The sequence below is a fragment of the Seriola dumerili genome, unplaced genomic scaffold (assembly GCF_002260705.1).
Source record: "Seriola dumerili isolate Sdu_G_001 unplaced genomic scaffold, Sdu_1.0 BDQW01000043.1, whole genome shotgun sequence".
Taxonomy (NCBI): domain Eukaryota; kingdom Metazoa; phylum Chordata; class Actinopteri; order Carangiformes; family Carangidae; genus Seriola; species Seriola dumerili.
The window spans coordinates 3326392-3349131 of record NW_019174298.1 but is presented as its reverse complement, the minus strand read 5'-3'; the positions used below and the strand labels follow the sequence as shown (position 1 = coordinate 3349131).

Below are 22740 nucleotides of genomic sequence, written 5' to 3'. Positions count from 1 at the left end.
TTTTGATTTCCAGGCACTGTGGCTCCAACGGTATGAAAATCAATATCTAGAAATATTAAAATTGCTTGATATAGTTCATTAATCACAGTCAATATTTAATCATCTTTAATTTTATGTTACTGTTATGTTACTGATGTATTGTGATGGACTATAAGATATGAGTCTAAGCAGCAAGAAATTTCACATTACCTATTGCATGTTTCCATATTTAGTCTTCTCATTTAGACTTTTTTAGCAGCCTGCTAACAACTCTACAATGCAGAAGCGATATGCAATAAAAAGCAATTAACTGCAAGGAGACTTTAAAAACTTTTACTTTAACAACAAATAACAGCAACAAATAGTTGATTAAGACACATTACCTGTATCAAGCAATTCTCAAGGCTCTGACAGATGATTCTCAAACTGTTAGTTTCATAGTGTGTAAGTGTGTGCATAGTGTAGGAGGACAGTCGATCTATAAACTCGTGATGTGCTTTAGAAAACAACCGGCATTAATGTAAAGATCGTGGGATTCATAGCAACAGGGCTAAAACATGGCACATCATCAGCACCCTTGTTATAATAATATTTGTCTGTAAGATGAACATAAAAACACAGGATGGAAGAATACTGAGGGAAACAGCTGAGTGTTTTGCTACCACAGTATAATGATTAAATGAGGTGTTGTCGCAGCAGCCGGTGCAGCATTGATGAATGACAAGTAGGTACATGATGGTCAACTTCTACTGTTTATGTGAACAAGTGACCATACACCATCATGTGTGTGTGTGTGTGTGTGTGTGTGTGTGTGTGTGTGTGTGTGTGTGTGTGTGTGTGTTACAGGGTTAAAAGGTGTGGTGTGAGCTGAGGTCATTTAGTTCCAGCCCCGAGGAGAGTGCCGCCACGGCCTTGGAACAGTGTGGGGGTGGTTCACTTCCCCTTTCCCTGCCTCATGGCTTCCTGTGAGCGCTATAACCGTTAACCACACCCTCCTCCCCTAGCCTACACCCCCTCACGTCACCACCACCACCACCACCACCACCACCACACACTCAAAAACACTCCGCTCTTACACCAACTCTCCCCTCTTTCTCCTTTATTCCCTGGCCAATGAACACACGCACACGCTCCAACAATAGTCCTCTTCCCTCACACTGTAGTAGTCACACCTCTCCCTTTCTCTGATCCTCTCTCTGCCCTGACACCATCTCTCTGTTGTTCTCTGCTGCTCTATGCCCCCCCCCCCGAGCTAATTATAAAGATAAGTCAACACAAGCGTATGTAGGCATGTTTGTGCTTGAGCCATTGTGTCTACACACAGGTAGGTTTACACTCGTGATAGGTTTCACGGCATTCCTCTTAATGCAAGTCCCTCATCATGTAATCAGCCGCGAGGTGGAGGTGGTGATGGTGGGGGGGCAACAACAAAATCACTGACCACGTCTCACAGCGCCATATATCGCACCTACAATACCAGCCTTCCTACTTAACTCCCATCAGACATTGTGCTGCAGAAGAGGAGAATTGTGAACGAGATCTTCTGTGTCAGTGTGTATCTGAGTGGGCGTATAGAAGCCTGTGGTCTGTGGAGGGACAGTAGAGATGTGTTGAAGAGCATGTGCGGGGAGGTATGTGTATACATTGTGAACGTGAGCGTGAGCACAGTGGTAGTGGTAGTGTTTTTTGGGAAGGGGGGGGGGCTATTCCTCTAAAGGGAGTGCTGTTCCTGTAGGGGAGAGGAGGAGTGGGGTGGAGTGCATGGAGTGAGTGTATGTGGGGGAGTGAGTGTGGGGGCAGCTAGGCCATCTGGACTGCGAGAAGGCTGAAGAAAGGGAGAGTGTGGTGTGTGTGTGTGTGTGTGTGTGTGTGTGTGTGTGTGTGTGTGTGTAGAGAGAGAGAGAGAGAGAGAGAGAGAGAGAGAGAGAGACAGCATGAGGACGAGTTAGGGATGAGAAGAGAGAAGGAAAGGAAAGAGGGAGGGAGAGCTGGAAATTGAGGGTGTGGGGGAGAGGATGGAGGTACGTGAAGAGCAACAGAGGGAGGAATGTTGCTTGCGGTCATTACGCTACATTTTTCTACAATAATACTCGACATCCTGCAATATGTATTGATTTTACTTGATAGAGACATGTTTCAAAGCCTCCACACCTATTTATGAAAAATTATGCCAAAAAATATTCTATACACATAATATTATCCTGCCAAAACCTTCCCACAACTTTTACTGTGCTTATTGTAGTAGCACTGGCTTACAAAATAAAAGACATGCACTATTATGAGAATCTCAAGATCTGTAAAATTTCACCAAAACTGAAACAATCTTAATTCATTATTTATAGGCATAGATAGGACAGTGTGTGTATGTAAAATGTACATATATACATTTGCACATTTGTGTATATATATATATATATATATATGTTCAACCTTGGCACAGGTGTGCTTTGGTTTCATACAGACTTTGTCAAATTTACCCCAAACTTTCAAACACTATTAGTTTCTAAATTTGACCAAAGAAATATTATTATAATATTATATTATAATATCATAAAGAGTATGGTCTAGGACTGCTCTATATGAAAAGTGCCCTGAGATAACTTCTGTTATGATTCAGTGCTATATAAATAAAATTGAATTGAACTGAATTGAATGGGCCCTGTGGGTGCAGTATCATGCTTTATTTTATATCAACAGTTTTAATGTTTGTTGTCTGTCTGTCAGCCTGCCTGCCTGCCTATTGTTGTTGTTGTTGTTGGAAGTGTAACAAACAGGGTAAGTTACAAGGATACAGCTTGTGTTGGAAAAACTAAGGTGCCCGGTGCCCACTTTTTAATGCTAGTTAACACAATGTGACGATGATGTAACATCTAAACTGTCTGATTCAGTTCTTGTGTTGTTATTTCCAGAACTGAACCCCTCTAGATGTGCTCCTGCAGTGTGTAATTTGGCAAAACACACTGCTTTAGGTCAGCTATGCCCGTCCGGTACCACAAATAAAACTGGGCCACTTTTGTGTCAATAATAGGCATACTAGACATGTTTCACAGCAGACATTCTGACTTGTCAAAAGCAGAAACAGGAGTTCCTGGTAAAATTAACAATGGCTAACAATGTCCCAGTAAGCTGTGACAGTGAGGCTCTGCATGCGCAACACCAGGACCCTGAAGCTAAAGCAGCTAAATGGAATTCAGCCATCATTCAGCTTTTCCTAGCGTGACATTTCAATATGTTTTCAATGAAAAAGGCCAATGGACATGGTGAGTTTAACCTGCTAGGGGACCACTATCAACCCCTATTCCTCCTACTCTCTGTGCTGTATAGTCCCTGTACCACGGAACAGAACTAGACTCTGGCACAGGGACCCTCTTCAAGACACAGCCATTGGATTAATCTCGTAGATAATATTGTTTCTCCAGTGCTTTAGCATTCCCAAACAAAATTTCGGTTAACCTGGCACTGGCACAGCCTGGAGCTTTTGGGGCCTTGGGGTTGTTCATGGTGCCCTGGGGCAGTTGTCTGCTTTGCCCAGTTGGTAATCCTGCCTTAACTGTGAATGATGATTGTTGGCACTTGATTAATGACTACTAATCTCCTAATTACTCACTACATATTATGTTGCATTGTGGGATAATTTTAAGTCTCACTAGACGTTCAGGCTAGACTATAAAATGGCAGACACTCTCTCACTGAACAGTAAATGATTTCTCTTTAAATTGTGTTTGGTGTAAAGTGCTCTCAGTGGAAAACAGCATGAAGTGCAATGTTATCCAGCCAAATGTGTGATGTGCACAAGATGCTAAATGACGTTCAGTCATCAGAATGTTTTGTGTAAAGAGATAAACAGGTGCACGAGACAGCTGCGAGTATAAAGGTGAATTAAATTTGATGGTTTAGGGTGATCGACCACATGTTCTCAGGTTTGGTTGTGAAGAGAAGAGAGAAGACCTGACTGCGCTGCCCTTGGATGGTTTGCTGACCCCTTATCCTCACCCTCCTCAACACATCACATCCCATCCCCCGTCTCTTTGCCGCATCAATATCACCTCCTTCCTTTCCGAACCTCCCCAAAGACCTCCCCTTATCCCCCCCTCCCACACTCTCCCCTGCCCTGAGCTCCTCGGGACCTACTGGCTGAGGGGTCACCAGGGGTCGGGAGCTCGTGACTCCCTCGTTCACGCTCTTTCCTCTCTCTCCTGACCCCCGCTCTTGTTCTATCGCAGCTCTGTCTCCATCTATCCACCTCCCTCCATCCCTGTGTCCTAAGCGCAAACACTCATCCTTTTCGTCTCATTATTTGACCCACTTTTCCTCTCTCCGTCTCTCTCCCTCTTTCAGTTTCTCTGCTCCTTCGCCGGCTCAAGCTGTTCTTGGATGGTGTATTGATTGGGGTTTCTATTCACCTTCACTCACATCCTCTCTTTCTCTCTCTCCGAGCCTCTCTCTCTCTATTCCTTTTGTTCCCCAGTGTACTGTAATGCTCAAACCTCTTTGATCTGTGTGTTTGTGTCTGTCTATCTACCACTTTCCTAAATGTCTCCATTTACTGTAAGCTCTATTGCCACACTGCGCTCAGTTTCTCTCCATCTCCCTGTCCAACACACACACACACACACACAAACACACACACAAACACATTGTCAGGTTGATGTTTGAAAAAAATTCTGGTGTGCCTCAGATGTATAACAAAATGGGACTGTAGTCTGACTTGCAGCTCACATTTAACACATTTGTCTGGTATCCTAGTCTTTTTCTGTGTGTGTGTGCGTGTGTTTGTGTGTGTGTGTGTGTGTGTGTGTTTTGTACACATAACATAAACCCACATGTTTCTCTGCATGTTAACTGTAAGTCGTATGTGGGGCTTGTGTTCCCAAAGGCCATCGGTGTTAAATCATCATTCTGAAGAAGGACCGCACAGCTAAAAACCTTGGGTACTTAAGGGGATTTACATACAAGCGGGTGTGTACACACACACACACACACATGCACACACGCGCGCACACACACACACACACACACACACACACACACACACACACACACACACACACACACACACACGCACACACACACACACACATACTTGCAGAGCAAACACAAACACTGCCAACGGGAGGAGGGGCTGTACTTTACCCCTACATAGCTAAAGGGAGAGGAGATGAGGTACAGAAAAAAAATTAGAAACCAAATTAGAGGAACTGGTCAGGCGAGGAGGAGAGGCAGAGTGGAGTTGGAGGGGAAGAAGGGGAGGGGAGGGTTGAGGGAAAGGAGGGCTAGGACAAACAGAGCCAGTGACCTGAGGAGGGAGTGTCTGAGAACCTACCCAGCATGCATCAACAAGAGGGCTGCTGAGAGGACAGAAATACGAGTTAAAACAGGGAGAGCGGCTCACAGAGAAAAAGAGCAAATGCACAATGTGGAACGCGTGTGTCGGTGAGAGTCGTCTTTGTCCAGGCGTCACCCTCTGACCCTTCCCTTGAATGTGCGTGTGTGTCTAATCTTACATAGAAGTCCTAAATGATCCTAACAAAAGCCTTTCTTATGTCCACCCTCATTACTCCCTGCCCCCATGCCAAACCCCCCAAACACATGTCATCATAACCCCCTCACACCTCAGTGAGACAAACACAGGCCTGAACACACGTACGCCTGACAGCAAGAAGGGTTTTTTTGAAACTCAGGGAGCTCGCTGTGAACCCCCCCCCCACTTTCTGCCCCTCCCAGCTAAACCATCTCTCCCGACTGGTGCATCCCACGCCTTCCCAGTCAGCCTCTCCTTCTCGAGGAGTGTAAAAATCTGGGAAATGTTTTAACTCTGTGAGAAGAGAAGTCAGCAGGGTGGGGCTGGAAGAAAACACTTATCATATTATCATCCTGATGACTCTGCCTCTTCCCGATTGTCTTTGTCAGTGCAGTTTCTAATCGTCACACTCAGATACATGACAAACACTCAAACTGCGCCGGCATAATGAGTGATGAATATCCCCCATGTAACACAACCCTTCCTCGGTGTGAAGACAGTCAAACTGGGATACTTACACATTACAACCTCCTACAGCTGTGACCTCCGCCCCCATCCTCTTCTAACTCTCTCCCATTCTCCCTCTCTCATCCTTTCTGCAGCTCCTTCTCCCTTTCTGTCTCCCTGTCTTCTATTGCCTCATCTCTTTCTCTTGTTGGTGTAAGTAAGCAGCTTAAACACCTACAGGGTGTGACATTGGGGCCCCACGCGCCTCCGAAAGCAGTCAGTGCGGGCGGGAGAAGGCAGCGCTGAAAAGGAGAGCGTTTCATCCGTCTATTCTCTCCTCCCTGCTCTGCCTGGCATCGACGGCGCAAGTGTGGTTAAGGCAAAGCCAAGGCTGTCCCCTCACATTAGCCGGGACTGAGCCAGACAAGCCGTCATCCCCCCCGCAAGACTGTCCTCCACTGCTCATCTCAACACCCCCTCCCCCCTCCACTCTCTCTCTTTCTTTCTCCCTCTCTCTCTCTCTCTCTCTCATCCTCTTTCCTCCTCTCCTCCGCGCAGCTCAGCTCTGCCATGGGCACCGGTCCCCAATCTCCAAGGTGATTATGACAAAAACGAACGACCCCCAAGAGACGGGGCCAGCAGAGATAAGAGAGAAAGAAGAGGATGGCAGAGGGAGAGAACGAGGAGGAGGAGGAAGGGATTGGAGATGGATGATGTAACAGGGAATTTTGGCTGTGCATTATGATTTGGGTTGAGAGTTTCAGAACCAGCAGTTCATATCAGCCCATATCTATCTCTATCTATATCGCCATCATCCATCATTCTTTTCTGAAAGAAAGAAGCCAGTGACAGTAGGTAGGTAGCAGTGCAAATATGTTTATTCAAATATTCAACTAAAGTACAATTTTAAGGTACTTCTTCTGTACTTTAGTTGAGTTTCTTTATGCTCACTATAAGTTTTATTTTTCCAATTAAGATTTGACACTAAAATAAACATCATCATCTTATAACATATGATGCACTGTTATAGATTAAACTAAACCCAACAATATATGAAGTCGACATGCCCCAGTGTGTACTTTTAATACTTTAGTGAATACTTTGAATGCTTTGAATACTTTAAGTACACTTATAGGATAGATAGATAGATAGATAGATAGATAGATAGATAGATAGATAGATAGATAGATAGATAGATAGATAGATAGATAGATAGATAGATAGATAGATACTGTACATGATTACACAGATAGATGGTGACTAGCACAAATAAGAGCCTTCCAAGGGTCAATGATAATTTTTTGTGGTGTGGACTGGGGTCGTGACCCCACACGGTCAACAGGGTCAAATCAAACAGCAGCACTGAGCCCAAGAAGGTCATTAAAGAGACAGAGAGACCTGATGGGGGGGGGGGGCTGAACGGGGATGCTGTTAACCCCTTCCCCTGCCTCCCTGCAGGAATGAGAGGAAGCAATGAGAAAGGAAATGTAGTGGAGGAGAAGAGATGAGAGGTCATATTATTGTAGCATAGCAACCCAGGTTTCAGTGTGGGTTGAGGCAAGCAATAATATATAATATTGCTGAGAGGTTAGACTGCTTGGAAGAACCTTTCAAGATGGATGTGGAAAGAGAGGTGCACTTTCTGCACAGAAGAGGGGGAGGGAAGGTAGGAGAGGGGGTGGGGGTGAACAGAGTCAGTAGAAAAAATAGCCCAATCCTCCCATCTCCATCTACTCCCCCCCTTCTCTGTTAGTCTCCTTCTCTCTCTCTCTCTCTCTCTCTCTCTCTCTCTCTTTCCCTCCCTCTCCCTCCGCTCTGTGCATCATTAAAACAAGCAGAGTAGTGTTCTGAGCGTGGGGCTGCACTGAGACGGTGACCTCCACAATAAGAAGATGTTCTTGCTTCGGGGAAGAGAAGGTCATTTTGTACTCCTCTCTCACTCTCTCTCTCTCTCTTTTTTTTCTCCTACTACTTCCAATGGAGTAAATGAGATTTAGAGGGGGTAGGATAGTGGAGGAAGGGATCAAGAGGGTAGACATGCAGAAAGAGAGACGGAGATAGTGAGATGCAGAGGGAGAGAGGGCAGTTTAATGTAGGATTCATAACACAGAGAACTAAGATATGATAAACAGGGAAAGATCTGAATTCCCCTAAAGTAAAGTGGCGAGGAGGGTTAAAGCGAGGCAGACAGGGGCTGAAACCTCAGAAATCCAGGGCATGAAAAGCCTGAATATGAGTCTGCCTATTTTTCATTTGGGAGGAAGATTATTCCTGCTCTGAACTGGGGGGGGGGGATACATGTGTTTTCTCCACACGTGCAGATGGACACAGTGAGGTCAGCCAGGAGACATCCTTATCAAAAAACACCACGACTTGAGGGGTGACGAGCGCAATATCTGCATCCCCCATCCAGAGGCATCTCTCCATCACATACATACAACAGACACAAAGGCCTGCCACTGTAGGGAGGACAGGAAGTCCTATGGGTGACATGAGGACAGGCAGTGGTGTGAACAGCCCCAGCATCCCCAACTCTCCTCTTCCCCCCTCCCCTCCCTGTATGTCGCCTTCACACAGGAACAAAATGTGTGGGCAGCGAGCACAAACACATTCTCTGTATCCTCCAGATGATTATACATCCTTTAAATCCAATAACCTCGATTCATTCTGCTTCTTCTGGTGTCATTCTTCATTGTAATTCATTCATTGACACTTTCTTTGAGAAATCTGCTCATTCTTTGGCTTCTTTTCCTCCTTTATTAACGCCACCTTTCCTTCCTGTCCTCTTGCCCCTCAATCCCTTCCGTCCTCTCTTCCCTCCTACCATCAATGGACGTGGTTCCCATACTCTTAATTTGCTCTTTCTCTCTGAGGGAGGACTCTTTATAAAAGCCTTGTCGTTTCCCAATACTGATTTGAGTATCACTAAGCTGCACCTTCACACATATTGTTGTCTCACACCTTGTGCCAAATATTCCTTTGTAAAGCCTTCCCCCATCCCCTGCCTGCACCTGGTAGAGATAGTGTTCTTTCAGCCGCAGGCTCTGCTTTCTATACAAGCAGGGCTAGGATGGCACAAGCACCACACAGCTGTTCCCCTCGGTAAATTGATAGTGAAGGGTAGTGGATGGGGCTTTGAAAGCGCCTTGTGCTATTTTTATGACAGTTGTAGATTTTTTCGCTGTTTAATTCGATGTGACCAATTATGCCGCTGCGTTCCCCAGCAGGGGGGCACGCTGGCAGAGCAAATTAATGCTTGACTTCAAAAAAGTTTTCCTAAAGTGTGTTTACGTTCCTCATCTCTCTGTCGCGTTTCAAACACAAGTCGTCAAGAAAGGACCTGGTCTCACTTCCTGCGCAGAGCGAAGACGTGTGCGTTTCTCTTTTTCTGTGTTTGTCTTTTAACGTCTCCTCCCTGGCCTCAGTGACAAAAACTTTTAAAAACAGCATGCTCACTTTCATTTTTTAAAAGTCAAACTCAGGGGGAAGGAAAGAAGAACACAGCACAAGAAGAGTGACTGTCCCTTTCAGCAATTCAGCCTGATACACTGACCCACCCCACCCTCTCCCCCCGCTCCTTTCTCAATGCAAACGCACACACACAGGTCCATAACGCACCCATCACCTTGTGTTTCAAGGACTCTTTCTGAACATAAGTACCACACACACACACAAAACCACACAGAAATACAGAAATCCTGCTTTCCCCTCACACCACTGCTCTCCCCCTCTGAGTGCTGTGATGAGTGTTCCTGGGACTGAATACATGTGTAAGTGGCCTAATGATGCCTAAACCCATCTATGGGCAGACACAGGGGAAGAGAAGAGAAAGGGGAGGGATGGGGGGGGTGGTTGTAGGAGGGATCCGGGGTCATGCTTGTCATGTCAGGAGGATTGGAAGGCCACATTGGCGTGAGGGAACACAGCTTTGAGTAAAGCAGCTTGTTTCAGGCAGGGATTGTGTTTGCAGACCCTACTCAGAGAGGGAGAGACAGAGTGTGTGTGTGTGTGTGTGTGTGTGTGTGTGTGTGTGTGTGTGTGTGTGTGTGTGTGTGTGTGTGTGTGTGTCGTGTGTTTGTGTGTGAGAAAGAGAGAGAGAGCGAGCGAGCGAGAGAGATCTGTGCCTGGGCATTACAGACCGACAGCCTTAATCCACATGGCCTGACATTCTCCGTTATCCGGCCCTCAGCAGCCAACTACCCAGACTGATGGAGGCATGGCTCTACCCCCTGCTGTGTCATGCTACACATCACTCTCTCAAAACACCCACACCCACCCAACCACACACACACACATACATACTACATATTTTGCTGTGCCACCCACTCTCTTCCCCATAAACTTTTCCCACTTCCTCAAACCTACAACGATTCCTGGTCACAGCACGTATACGACTATTTCCTAAGAAACAAGCCCCTCCTCAGTTCCTCATTACTACAGACACTCACACAGACACTTACTCATGTATTGTACTGAAATACAATTTTGAGGTACTTGAACTTTACTTCACTAGCAATTTTATCCTACTGTATACTCCTACTCCACTACATTTCTTTCTAAAAATATTGTACTTTTTACCCATCTACATTTATCTGGTAGCTCTAGTTATAAGTTACTCTTCAGTTTGAAATTGTATATAAAAATAATAAAATATATCCAGCTTCTAAAATACAGTACATTGTTAAAGATTACAGCAGTAGCAGTGGCTTGTGACCCCTTACATAAAAAATAGTGTCTTGTTGATGCCCCTGGGTCATGTTGCAGATATCTATGAGTTGTTAGAAGTTTCACCAGACACTTCCTCTCCAAACTTCTCAGATGGTTTCATTTAAACTGTCGAAGGGCCAACGGAGTTAAATTATCCAGTATTTTACAAAAAACACAAAGATTAGGGAGAAGTTGAAACGATGACAAGAAATTTGTGTAACACACCTTTTTTTCCCCTTTTTCCTACCTCACCGGCCGCTATGTTGGGAACCACTGCTGCACTGGACTGCCATTGGAGTACCTGAGAATAAATGGATAAATTAGCTCCACCTTGACCAGCTACAACAGTAAAATGATGCTTACATATTGATGCATCAGTATTAACAATCTAATACATAAAAATATATCAATCACAGGGACCAATTCTCTGCAGAATGTGCACTTTTAGTTTTACTTATATACATTTTGCTGGTAATTTTTTCTGTACTTGTACATTTTGAATGCAGGACTTTTACCTGTAACACTGAGTACGTGACCAACTAAGTCCTGTACTCTACATGCTACTATGATATCAGCAAGGACTATATATAGTAATACACTATTTTCTAGCTGTTACGGAAACCACTTTCTCTCTTTCTCTCCCTGATGTGTGTCACAAGTGTTTAAAAAAAGTCACCTCATAATTCTTCCCATAACTTCAAACAACATATAGTGATAAAAATCCATCATGTGCGAGAAGGAGAGGCCGGGCTTTGGTGGAATTACCCCAGACTTTTTGCCAAAAATCGTCGTGCATGTTGCACATCACATGGCTCTCAAAGGTGTTTTCCAGCCAAACAGTGTCAAACTGTAAATGTCAGCCTACAGATTTTTTTTTTTTTGTGACTGACTGGTGTTTTCTTGTTGTTGCCACAAGAGGGGGTAAGTTACAGTAAGCCCTTGGTCATTACTGAGCCCTATGGCAACAGACGCACAAGCCAGAAGCCCCATGAACCACGCAGAACTCAATCCCACTGCTGACATCACAACGCAAAATTATTATTATTATTATCATTATTATTATTACTGTTGTTATTAATATTATCAGTATTATTATTTTAAAAAATGACAGAATATGCCTCAGTGTTTCTGATAAGACTTAGATCTGATGGATATACGCGCAGTGTGTTCGTTGTCTCATTTCCTGACTCTGCCCAGAAAGAGAGAGAGAGAGAGAGAGAGAGAGAGAGAGAGAGAGAGGAGATACGGGGACACGAAGAGAGAAAGAGAGAGAGAGATTGCAGGGGGAGAGTGAGATAGAGAGAGACGGGGAGAGAGGGAGAGAGAGAGACATAGACATGCACAGAGGAGGAGGAGGAGGGGGAGGCTCCTGATACCAAGACACGGAAAGGCAGGGGAGGGAAAGAGAGAAAGAAAAAAGGGGCTGGTGGAGGAAGAAGAGCGGGGAGTGGGAGCAAACAGGGGGAATAACACTTGAAGAAAGCATACAGAGGAGAGGAAGGACAGTACCTAGTGCTTTGGACATCCCCTCCTTTCTTCTCTCAGGCTGTCACATCAGATTGGACTCCGAAGGACCGACACCGCGTCCACCCCAGACCCCATGGGGTAACAGGTATGTCTGACTTCCTTGTATTAGTAGTAGCCCTTCTATCAGCATTCAGCCCCGCTCCGCTGCTAACAGGTTAGAGGTTTCATTGAGACGCGGCGGGGTGTCGTAGGATTTCCATGCCTTTATAGTATCATGTCAACAATTAGTTTTCTACCTCACGGAGCCATCGCGTCTACAGCTGATAGTTGGTGGGCGCGCGCAGGTTGGAGACATGACACACAATGCAACTCTTCGCAATCGTGGCACTATTACAGTTGGCCACTATATGAAGGCCTGTTTTTTATTTCGCTGCTTTTTTTTTTATGTATTTTTTTCTTAATTCCAGTCCATTGGCATCATGTTAGCCACAGCATGAGTGTATTTTGACAGCTAAATACCCGACCGAGTGAGCAGGCGACAGTCTGAAAGTACGCCTACCTGTTCCATACGTGACAGCCAGCTGTCTATTGCGCTTGTTGATATTTGGAGAAGCTGTCATTCTTTGACGGGATCCACACACTGTACATTTCACACATTATGTGGCTGATTATGGAACACAGGCAGCTGTCTTACAGTGGGAACAACTGCAGTTCATATCTACTTTAGGACAGACAAACTGCTCTAAAATGGAAACAGTTCATTCGGTGAAGTAAACCTTTAAATTATAGGCTATAACAGAGCAGAGGGAAAAAAATAAATGTCTAGTTTGCGTAATATTATTTTTGAATGAATGCCATATACCTGCACAACTGTATCTTCTGCAAGCTATACTTTTAGAAATAGCCTACTCAACATATGCACGGGTATATTATGTGACTCTTGCAGGCACATAAATCATTGTGTCGGGGTTTTAATCCCAGCTGATGGAGCGGGATCCTGGTGAAATTTGCAAAGTTTTGAACAGCATGACAACCTATAGCCACATCGTGTTTGGTAGAGGTAGTGGTTTGGGGGGGGGGGACCTGTCTTGCACACATGTCGTGCCACACAAACACACGGGTGATGCTCCGTGCAGCCGTCTGGAGGGGATTCAAAATGAAAGCGCTCAGAGCTTGGAAGACAAGGGCTTAAACCCTCCTCCTTCTCCCCTCGATTAACCTCCAAAAGGGGGATTTCTCCAGCTGGAAATTTCTGCTGCGTCAACACCCAGCCCTCGAGTAACCAGACAAGACAGGGGGGATTTTGTTTGCAGATGGTGCTCTCGGGTAAATTTGTAATTGACGAGGTACCGCTGATCATCATCTGATCCGTATTGAGAGTTGAAAAGTGTGGCGTCAAGTGTTTTCTGTTTATTGGCGACTAAAGCCGAAAGCGCCCCCCCCCCTCTCTCTCTATCTCTCCGCCTCCCCCTTTCGCCGCTTGTCTGTCTGTCTCCCGTGCTGTGTGTAGGCTATATACATGTCTGCTGTCTGTGTCTGCCCTCTCTCTCAAACCGGTCAGTTCCGTCTTCCTCCATTTTCTGCCATGCTTACCATGTGAGAGGGGAACAACCCCACTTCATTCACGCTCTGCATGTAGACAGCAAAGTGCGCCTGGCTGTCGTGCTCCTCTAGTACAGTAGCAGCCTGCAGCCAGGTGAGTGCATTTGTGAAAAAAAAAAAAAAAAAAAAAAGGGAAAAGGGACTGAGACTTCCTGTGTCACTCCTCATCTGATCATTATCTTTGCACTGGGCTTTCCAAACTTTTTCTGAACGTGAGTCAAACTTAGATTGACACAAGGGGTTTCTTTTCTCTGGAGATTTTTCTACTTGTTCCACCTTGTTACAAGCTGTTGCTGATTAGTTGATTGCAAAGGGATATCAAGCCATGCTGTTCCGACTTAAAGTGAATGAAACCACTATACAATTTAGCAGGGGATCCTCCGAGTCCCTCAGTGTGGTGGCTGCTGTATCAAACTAGTCTGTTTGTGGTTGTTTGTTTGTGTAGTTTGAGGAACTTTACAGCACAGCTAAGCCATTTTTAACTTTGGTTTGAAGTGCACACTATCAGCTTACGGCTGTAGCTACGTGTACAGCGGGTTAGATCTAAGCATTTTGCTCAGTATGACATCGGCTAACTGGATCTTTGGGATTAAGAGACCATCTACTGATTTTTCCAAATTGTCTTAGGCCTCGCTGGATTTGTGTGTTATTTTGTCCTTCCTAGTACAGAGTTAAGGGTTGGCACTTAATATGATAAACCCTCCAAAGTCCTTTATTCAGTAATTCAATTAGTGTAGGCTTGCGTGTTTGTGTGTGTGTGTGTGTGTGTGTGTGTGTGTGTGTATGTATGTGTGTGTGTGTGTGTGTGTTTGTTTATTTGCTTGCATGTGTGTTCATCCATGAACATTTTCTCTGAGTCCTCATGAGCAAGAGAAAGTTCAGCGATCTGCTTTTTAACGCTGACAACCCTCAACCATAAACTTGCCAGCCACACTGTCACCTTGCAATGGACTATCTCCCAGAATGCTTTGTGTCTTTGTGTTTTCCCCCCCTGCTGCCCTCTCTGAGGTTGCTTTCCCTAGGTGGGGCTGTGTAGTATTACCATTGCAAGAGCAGTGGACATCAGTGTGTGTGTGTGTGTGTGTGTGTGTGTATGCACCTTCTCCATCTGTGTGTTCCATGGGGAAAATGTAATACAGACCAAGACAACAGCCACAAGGATGAGTGGAGGAGGAGTGTAGGCGAGATCGGCCGAAAGATGGAAAAAATATTAGCTGTGCGTGTGCTCGTGGGATTGCAAAGGAGGATTTGAAGCACTTTCCACTCGTGTTATCTCTCATGAATGGGCCTTTAAAGTTGATTAAACAAGATAAGAGAGTTACATTTACTGTTCACTTTTTCTTGGTTAAAGCCAAAGTTAAGTGTGGTGTTTGTTGAAGGTGGTGGAGGTGGTTACTCAGAATATTAACAGTGAAGGTGGGGCAGGGTGTGAAAACAGGGTGTGAAAGTGAGACGAGGGGGCTTGGTTTGGGTGGTAGTCAGGATTGGAGCTCGTGACACTTGCCTCTAAGCTGTGTTTACGTGTGTGTGTGTCAGAGTGCTAGTGTGTAGGTGGTGCTCAGTGCTCCCATGCAGGTTGTGGGCTGATCTGTGTGGTAGCAGGTTAGTCGGCTTCAGCTACGCAACCCCTAGGGATGCAGTGTATTACCCCCCCACAAGAGTATTTGCGTGGGTGTGTTTGTATCTAGACAACATGACATTAAACTGTACAGTAGATTTGCCTCATGTACATTCTCCAGAAATGGAGAAAAGAGGACAAATGCTCCATAAAGACACATTTGTTCCCTGTGAGCAACCTTGTACTCCATTCATCTCTCTGTCTCTATCCCTCTCTGCCAGTTTCCTCGTCCCGATCCCCCCTCGGAGCTCACTTGTTAATGGGAACACCTGTTAGGCTAACACACTGCAAAATGAACCGTTTACACTCGCGCGTACACATCTTACAAGACACGCCACGTCTCTCCAGAGTTTTCTGACAACTCTGTTTTTTTTATCTGTCATGCCGTGAACACTATCATTCTCGCGTCTGATTTTGTGTCAAGACAATAATACACACATCAACCTCCCCCACCCCCCACCCCCCGATCCAAACCACCTCCATCCCCCATCCCCTAATGACTCCCAAGGCTTTTTAGCTTAACTGCTTCTATAGCTTATTGTGCAGTGCTGAATACAGGTGTTCCTAAACCCCATGGGGTTACATGGATGCTGTGGGGGATGTGTGTGTGTGTGTGTGTGTGTAACAGCTGACTTCTCTATTCACCTATCTGACATCCCCAGCCAACAGGAGACAACAGGTGAGTTTAAGCCATCCCCACCTCAAACCATACACACACACACACACACACACACACACACACACACACACACACATATGCAGAAATACACTCCACCACCCCACGTGTCTTTTCACGTAGGTGTTAATATTTCATAGCTGTGTGTCCGTCAGCACGCACCTGCACGCATGATAGGATGTCAATGAAAGCAATGAGCTCTCTTGTTCTTTTGTTCTATTGTGCCTGAATTTGAAATTGGAAGCTAATTTGCAGCTTTCGCTCTAATTTTTCTAATCTACCTCTAAGAATTTGAAGTCCAGAAGCAAAATCATATTTTGAATGTCGCTAAAAATAAATGCAAAAGGGGGGTTCTTTGTGCAGGGAAAATGGCAAGGTGTCAGGATTTTTCTTAGAAGTTGTTGATATTGCAAAACACCTTTTGGATCTCACATTCCTGAGGAAACAGATGAGGGATTTCAGTTTGTGTGCTTTCATCAGGGTGTGTTTTTCTTTTATTTAGGAATGCGGAGCAGATCGGCTCTTTCCAACCAGAGCCTCATGATCACACAATGCTTATCAGCGTCATGAGTTATTTTTCTGGAATCTATGACCTTTTCTAACATCGGTTATCAATTGCATCCATGTCCAAAGTCGGGGGCAGCCTAGAAATCTAATCAGTCCTTCTCCATTTTTCTGTTCCTGCTTAATGCACTCCTAATTGTTGGTTTTATATCCTGTACATTTTCACTTGTTCAGATGCTGTCAAAACAAATGCTGCAACAAGCGAAGTGATGACGGCAGCTGTTTCACATGTCAGGTAATGCAAGCCAGCTAGATAACATGCACACATTATCCTTTCAATTAGGTCTCTGTCACTTGTTAATGAAAGAACAAAGGAAGAGATAGAAATTGTATCTATTTTATTATCTCCATGTTTCTCGGTATAGATCAGTTAGTTAGCAACAGTGTACTTGCTCCCATATATATATTTTTTTTTTCAGCTGTGAATCACTTTTAGGTTTTGGGATATTCTGACTGAAACCTTTTTATATTTCTGCAGGAATCATGAAAGAAATGTCAGTATTTTTAAAGTTAAGAATCTTTTTTTTTTTCCTCCTGTTCAAAAAAGTCTTTATAAGATCACCTTGATTTGAGAGATTCACACAATCGTACTTTTTGGAACATCAGCCACTGGCTTTGCTACTCTGATAATGAGCTGACATGGGACTGATAATTATTGTTGGCATGACTGACTAAATATTGTGTCTTCCCAATTAGAGTTTCTGACTTATTCCTAAATTATTCACTTATTTCTAAATCTCCTACTAATTGTTTTGTTTGTCCTTGAATGGTTCTTGTTGATACTTTATTTGGCCGAGTGTTGTAGATGTGCAGGTTGGGCACCCTTAATGCACTATAATTACCTGACAGTGCAGGACTGGTAAACCAGTGGGAAAGAAGTCTGCACAAACACACACACACACACACACACTCACTTGAAGGACTCTATCGACAAGATAGTTAGCGTCCTCAGCTCTCCACTTTGCAGAAAGGTCACCATCTTTTTAGTCAAATTTATATAAGCTATTAAGAGCTTTAAGGTTTTGGGCTGGGAAAAACGTTTTAGTTGAAGTCTGGGTTTGCAGACTGCTGAAAGCTTTGTATAAGTACGTAGTTGTTAGTTGTTATTTTCCTAGTGAAAGGGTTTGTCTTTTATACACACAGTGTGAGCATTTGATGAGAAATTGAGCGGCTTTGAGCAAATACATCTTTAGAAACAGTCAACTGGCCTCGGGCTCTGGCTGGTGAGAGATTTCCATATCAAAGCTCAGGTGAGGGAGAGAGGGAGAGAGACGGGAGGCAGAGAGAGGAAGGAGAAGAGAGAACGTGAAGGAGAGAGAGAGAATGGGGAGAAGGAGGGGGTGGGGGGGGGTGGGGGGGTGATGAAACAGACATCCACTCCAAAAGAGTTCTAGCCCTTGTTATTCTGTCGCTTTTTTGTGCAGCAGAGTTTAGTCTGTGTGTGTCAGTGCTGTCTGTCTCAATCTAAACTCCTGCATTTAAAAAAAACACACACACGGGGAAGGTTGGAAAGACTCGAATACACCAACACCTTTCTCTCCTCGGTACCACACAAATACAGTCTCTACAACCTTATGTTGACTGGCGCTGACCGCAGAAACACTGTGTGGAGCAGAAAATGGTTTTCTCCCACTAATACTGTATAACATCTGACCTGTGAGCTTCTGCCAATATTTGGATCCCTGTTTAATATTATTACTGAAGCATAAAACCATCATTTTCCCTGGAAATATTTCTCTTCTTTTGCTAAAAGTATCAGACCTGACCCCATGGAATTGATGGCGACACTCTAATTAATGGATAGAGTTTTCGTTTGGCGCTTTCAAAGATGTATGTGTGCCTCTGTATGTGTGTGTTTCTGATGAACATTATCCTGCTTTGTAGAGTTTTGTAATCCAGCCATGGACTCAGGCTAGAGTGCTAAAGTGCTGCTAACAAGGCCTGTTTAACATTCTCTCCCCTGCTCCACATACAATTATTCCACTTCGCTGCCATTAACATGTACAGTAGGACTGGGCTTTTAATTGGCCTGATATGACTAATGCCAGATCAACTTGGATTTGCTAATTAGTTTTTGCTTTAAAAGTGCCATCAGGACATGAAATATTCATTGATGTGAGGTGGAGCGAGGACTGTGGGTGGTATTAGTGGGATATTAGTGGTATAGGCAGGCTGCTCCAATGTGCCGGGAGAAGAGATTGAACCTGCATTGGCCTGTTGTGGTCGGTTATTCATACTTTGGGTGAGGTGTTAGTTTTTCGTCATAATTTTAGACACCCCCACATACACACACACACACACACACACACACACACACACACACACACACACACACACACAAAGCCACACATTCAGCCGGCGCACACATACACCCCACCTCCATTCTCGGCATCACACGAGGCCACCTCTTCTTCTCCAGCCCCCACCTCTTCTGCTTCTCTCTCTTTCTCTCTTGCTCTCAACTCCCCCTCTGCCCTTCTCCCCCTTACCCATTATTTCATCTGTTCTTTTCTTCTTCTTTTTTTTTTTTTGCCTCCTCATCTCACGTCCTTTTCTCTCCTCACCTTTTGCTGTTCCTTCACTTCACCCCAGCCCCCGTCCTCCCGATGCCCTCTGCTCCATCCCAGCTGCATCCCCCCCTTGCTTTTTTTTTTCTCCAGTGCTCCTCTCCCTCCTCCTCCTCCTCTTCCACCTTATCCTTTTCTTTTTTCCCTCCCACTCCTTAATCTTCCACCTCTCCTCCTCCTCCTCCACCCCCTCCTCTGCTGTAAGTGGGCCAGGTGCCTCCTGTGGCCTCCCCTACTCCATTTCTCATTTTTACCCTTCCTCTACTCCCTTTCTCATTTTTACCCTCTCCCTGTTCCCTTTCTCATTTTTATCCTTCCCCCTGACCCTAGCTCATATTTATACATCCTGTTAACGCAACAGCTAGCAACGGTGGACACAGAGTCCAGTTTTCTGCTAAAACACAAACATATTTTGGCCTGGTGCGCTCTTAGTCGCCAGGTCAAGCTGTATAAGTTAGAATAACTTATCTCCTCAGGTTAGAAGGTGACTTTTCAGCAATGAAAAACTGGTCCTTAGTGTTTATGATCATGTGAACTTTATAAATCAGTGATGAAAGCGGAGCTCTGTCATTGTTGCTGGACATTTTTATGAGCTGTGTTTGTATAGTTCCTTTTTATGAAGAAGAGATGTGAAGCCAAACCAAATGTGAACAGAAGTGAGTAAGTTCACATCCCCTTTTCAGTGGCGAGGGGCAAATTCCCCCAATGGCCTTCTCACTGCTCTTTCCAATGATGTGTTCGCACCACATACACACGCACACACACAGACACACACACACACACACACACAAAAACACACACAAACACACACCGAAACATGCATATACATGGAAGTCTCATTGTTGCCATCTTTTTGTTCTCCTCTCGCTCTGTGAAAGCACACGGTGAGCTGGCAATGCGGTTTTCACCTCATCTCGTCCCCTGTATTTTCTTCTTTTTTTTTTCCCACTCTTCCTCTTTTCACTCATTGTCATTCTCTTTGCCTTTGTCTCTGGCTAGCTCTATCCCTTGCCCTCTTCTTTTTACTCTCCCTTTCTCACCCCCGCACCACTCCCTCCTGTCTTCTATCTCACCTCCACCACCATCACCACCCCCCTCACTCTCCGGGTTGTTTTGGTGTGTGCGCTGGTGTGTCACGAAGGGGGTGGCGGTTGATTGGTGGTTGGTGGTTTGGACGGACACCTGATACTGGCACTGCCTCACAATGTGGGAATGTGTGACTTCTTCAAAATTAGGTTTCCAAGGTGGGTGTTGTCCCTAGCAATGGTGAGCACGATCATGAGAGTTTGCACAGTGGTCCTTTTGTCTCTCCCTCTCTCTTTGTGTCTTTTATGTCTGGCTGTGGCACTAATGTACGTGAATCTGCAGTTCTTTCCATCGCTGCCGGGGAAAAAAAGCAGCAATAGTTCCAAAAAGCCTGCAAGCCATGGCAGCCGTTCATGTTAGCCAACAGGTGACAGTCAAACGTCAAACCGCATCGGAGTAAACACGCTCTGAGTGAAAAGACTGACAGATAAGGAGGGGTGGGGAGGGTAGGGGTGAGGATGACAGAGGAGGAGAGCTCAGGACAGAAGTGAGGATCCAGGTGAAGCATTTGTCTGGCTGAACCTCGCTCTTCGTTAATCACGGCGGACGTGGAAGCCTCAAGCCATACATGCAAAACCCTTCAAAAAAAAGTTGCTTTAGTTAAACAATAACATTTCAGCTAAAACTGGAAATTTGACATGAAATCTTTTTTTTTTTTTCATATTCTTTGCATTAAATTGCAGTACTTCCTCCCTCCATTAATTCAACGGTTGTGCGTCTTCCTCGATCACTATTAGAACTTGGAGTCTGCAGAGGGACCACAGTGGAAATGTGTTGAAACTGCTGAGAAGATCAACTGAGGGGGCAGAGCCTCACTATCGACGCTACATATTGATGAATGTCTGTGGTGATGCGGCGCGCCGTATATTGAATTCTTGAGTCTCGCAGCCAAAATTGAGTGTCCTCCATGTCCATTTCACAGGTAGTCCACTAAGCAGCGCTACAGTAGATGAGAAACCCACTGAGGCTCTGCAGCCATCGATCTCGTTCCTTCTGTCTTCTATTCTTCTTGTGCAGCTTCAACACTACTTTTCTTCCGTCTCTATTGTTTTCTTATTTGTTCCCCAGCTCTCTTCCTCTCCCTCTTTTTGTTCCTCTTGCATCTCCTGACTGCCTCCCTCTTCCTTACCCTTCACTGTCTCTTTTCTGACTCCAAAATGTGAGTCTCTCTATATTTAGATGCTCCTCTCTTCTCCCCTTGATTTCTCTTCCTTTATCTCACCTCCTTTTTATTTTTTCCGCCGTTGAAGGACAGATTTGCAAAAGCTCTCCGAGATTCATCAGTGTTGTATAGTAGCTGCTTTTTGATCAGCTTGATGAGTGACAACACAGCCTCGGGCTATTATATACAAATGTGTTTTTATAAACACTCCTCTATCTATATGTAAATCACTGTGCTGCTCAGTTGCTGTTGTACAGTAGGCTGTGGGAACGTTAGTTGTAAGTGAATGTTGCATGTTGAGGGCTAAGTTAATGTAGTAAAATTATGTGTTTTTCCCTTGTTTGTGTGTGCTCTGGAGTGTTTGTGAATTAGATTAGCCGGGAGTGAAGTCTCTCTTAATATTTGCACAGGGGGAGTGGGGGGGTTGGGGGTGTGGGGGGGGGGGGGGGGGGGGGGTGTGCCTGTTGAACTTGTGAGTACACAGCTTAAGCTGCGGCTTTTTTTGCTCCCTCTTTGCATGAGCTTCATTGTAAACTGCGGCCCAGTGTGGATTTGAGAAAGATGCCTCTGTTTGCTGTCTGACAGAGCGACAGTCACACCAAGTTACCCTTACACACACAGACACACTCTCTGGACACCCGCCTCGGCACCAGATAGCGACTGGCCACCACGCAGTGAGTCACCATCATTCAGTCATTCTGCCTGCCACATTAAAAACCACACATTTTAACAAACAACAATTAGCTACAGTCCTCAGACTCTTCACATATATATTCCTTTAGGACTGGTATTGTTCTACCATATGCTTTTTTTTTTTTAACATTTTCTACCTCCTAGTAACCCTTTGTTTCATTTCCTCTATACTGTTCACTTGCTGTATTGTGTGTGAATGTGTGTTGTGGTATGTGTGTGTGTGTGCGTGTGTGTGTGCGCGTGCTTGCTCAGACCTTTGGAGAGCTGGTGGCTGCAGTGGCTGTTTTAACAGCTCGGGAACAGGCTGCCTGTGTTCTGTGGGTACAGTCATGTACAGTCGTGGTCTAGCTGAGTCGTGACAGTTGCTTTTTTGCTGTGACAGGTTGTGTGTTAAGACATATGAAAGGGTCTGGACAACCACACGCAAACACACACACACACACACACACACACACACACACACTGAGTGGTCAGCTGACAGAGACAGACCAGGGGGGTGTTAAAGGTGAATTTTGAGCCCATCCATTGTCTTATACTGTCGTCATCTCTTTAGCCACAAAGGCGATTTGGTGCTTTTCAAAACACAAAAATATTGAGTAAAGCTGAGGATGAATTAAAGGATGATTCTGTTTTCTTGTTCTTTGTTTTTTT

The 22740-nt window shown here is 44.9% G+C and overlaps 1 protein-coding gene across 2 annotated transcripts in view; it reads left to right on the top strand.

Annotated features, from left to right (window-relative positions):
- The first annotated feature begins 12089 nt into the window (after positions 1–12089).
- The window catches only part of zbtb46 (zinc finger and BTB domain containing 46), a 65119-nt gene continuing 54468 nt past the window's right edge, over positions 12090–22740 (top strand). For both annotated transcript variants that reach the window (XM_022739241.1, XM_022739243.1), the window contains exon 1: positions 12090–12266. The gene's annotated coding sequence lies outside the window, so the exon portion shown is untranslated. The remainder of the gene's footprint in view (positions 12267–22740) is intronic.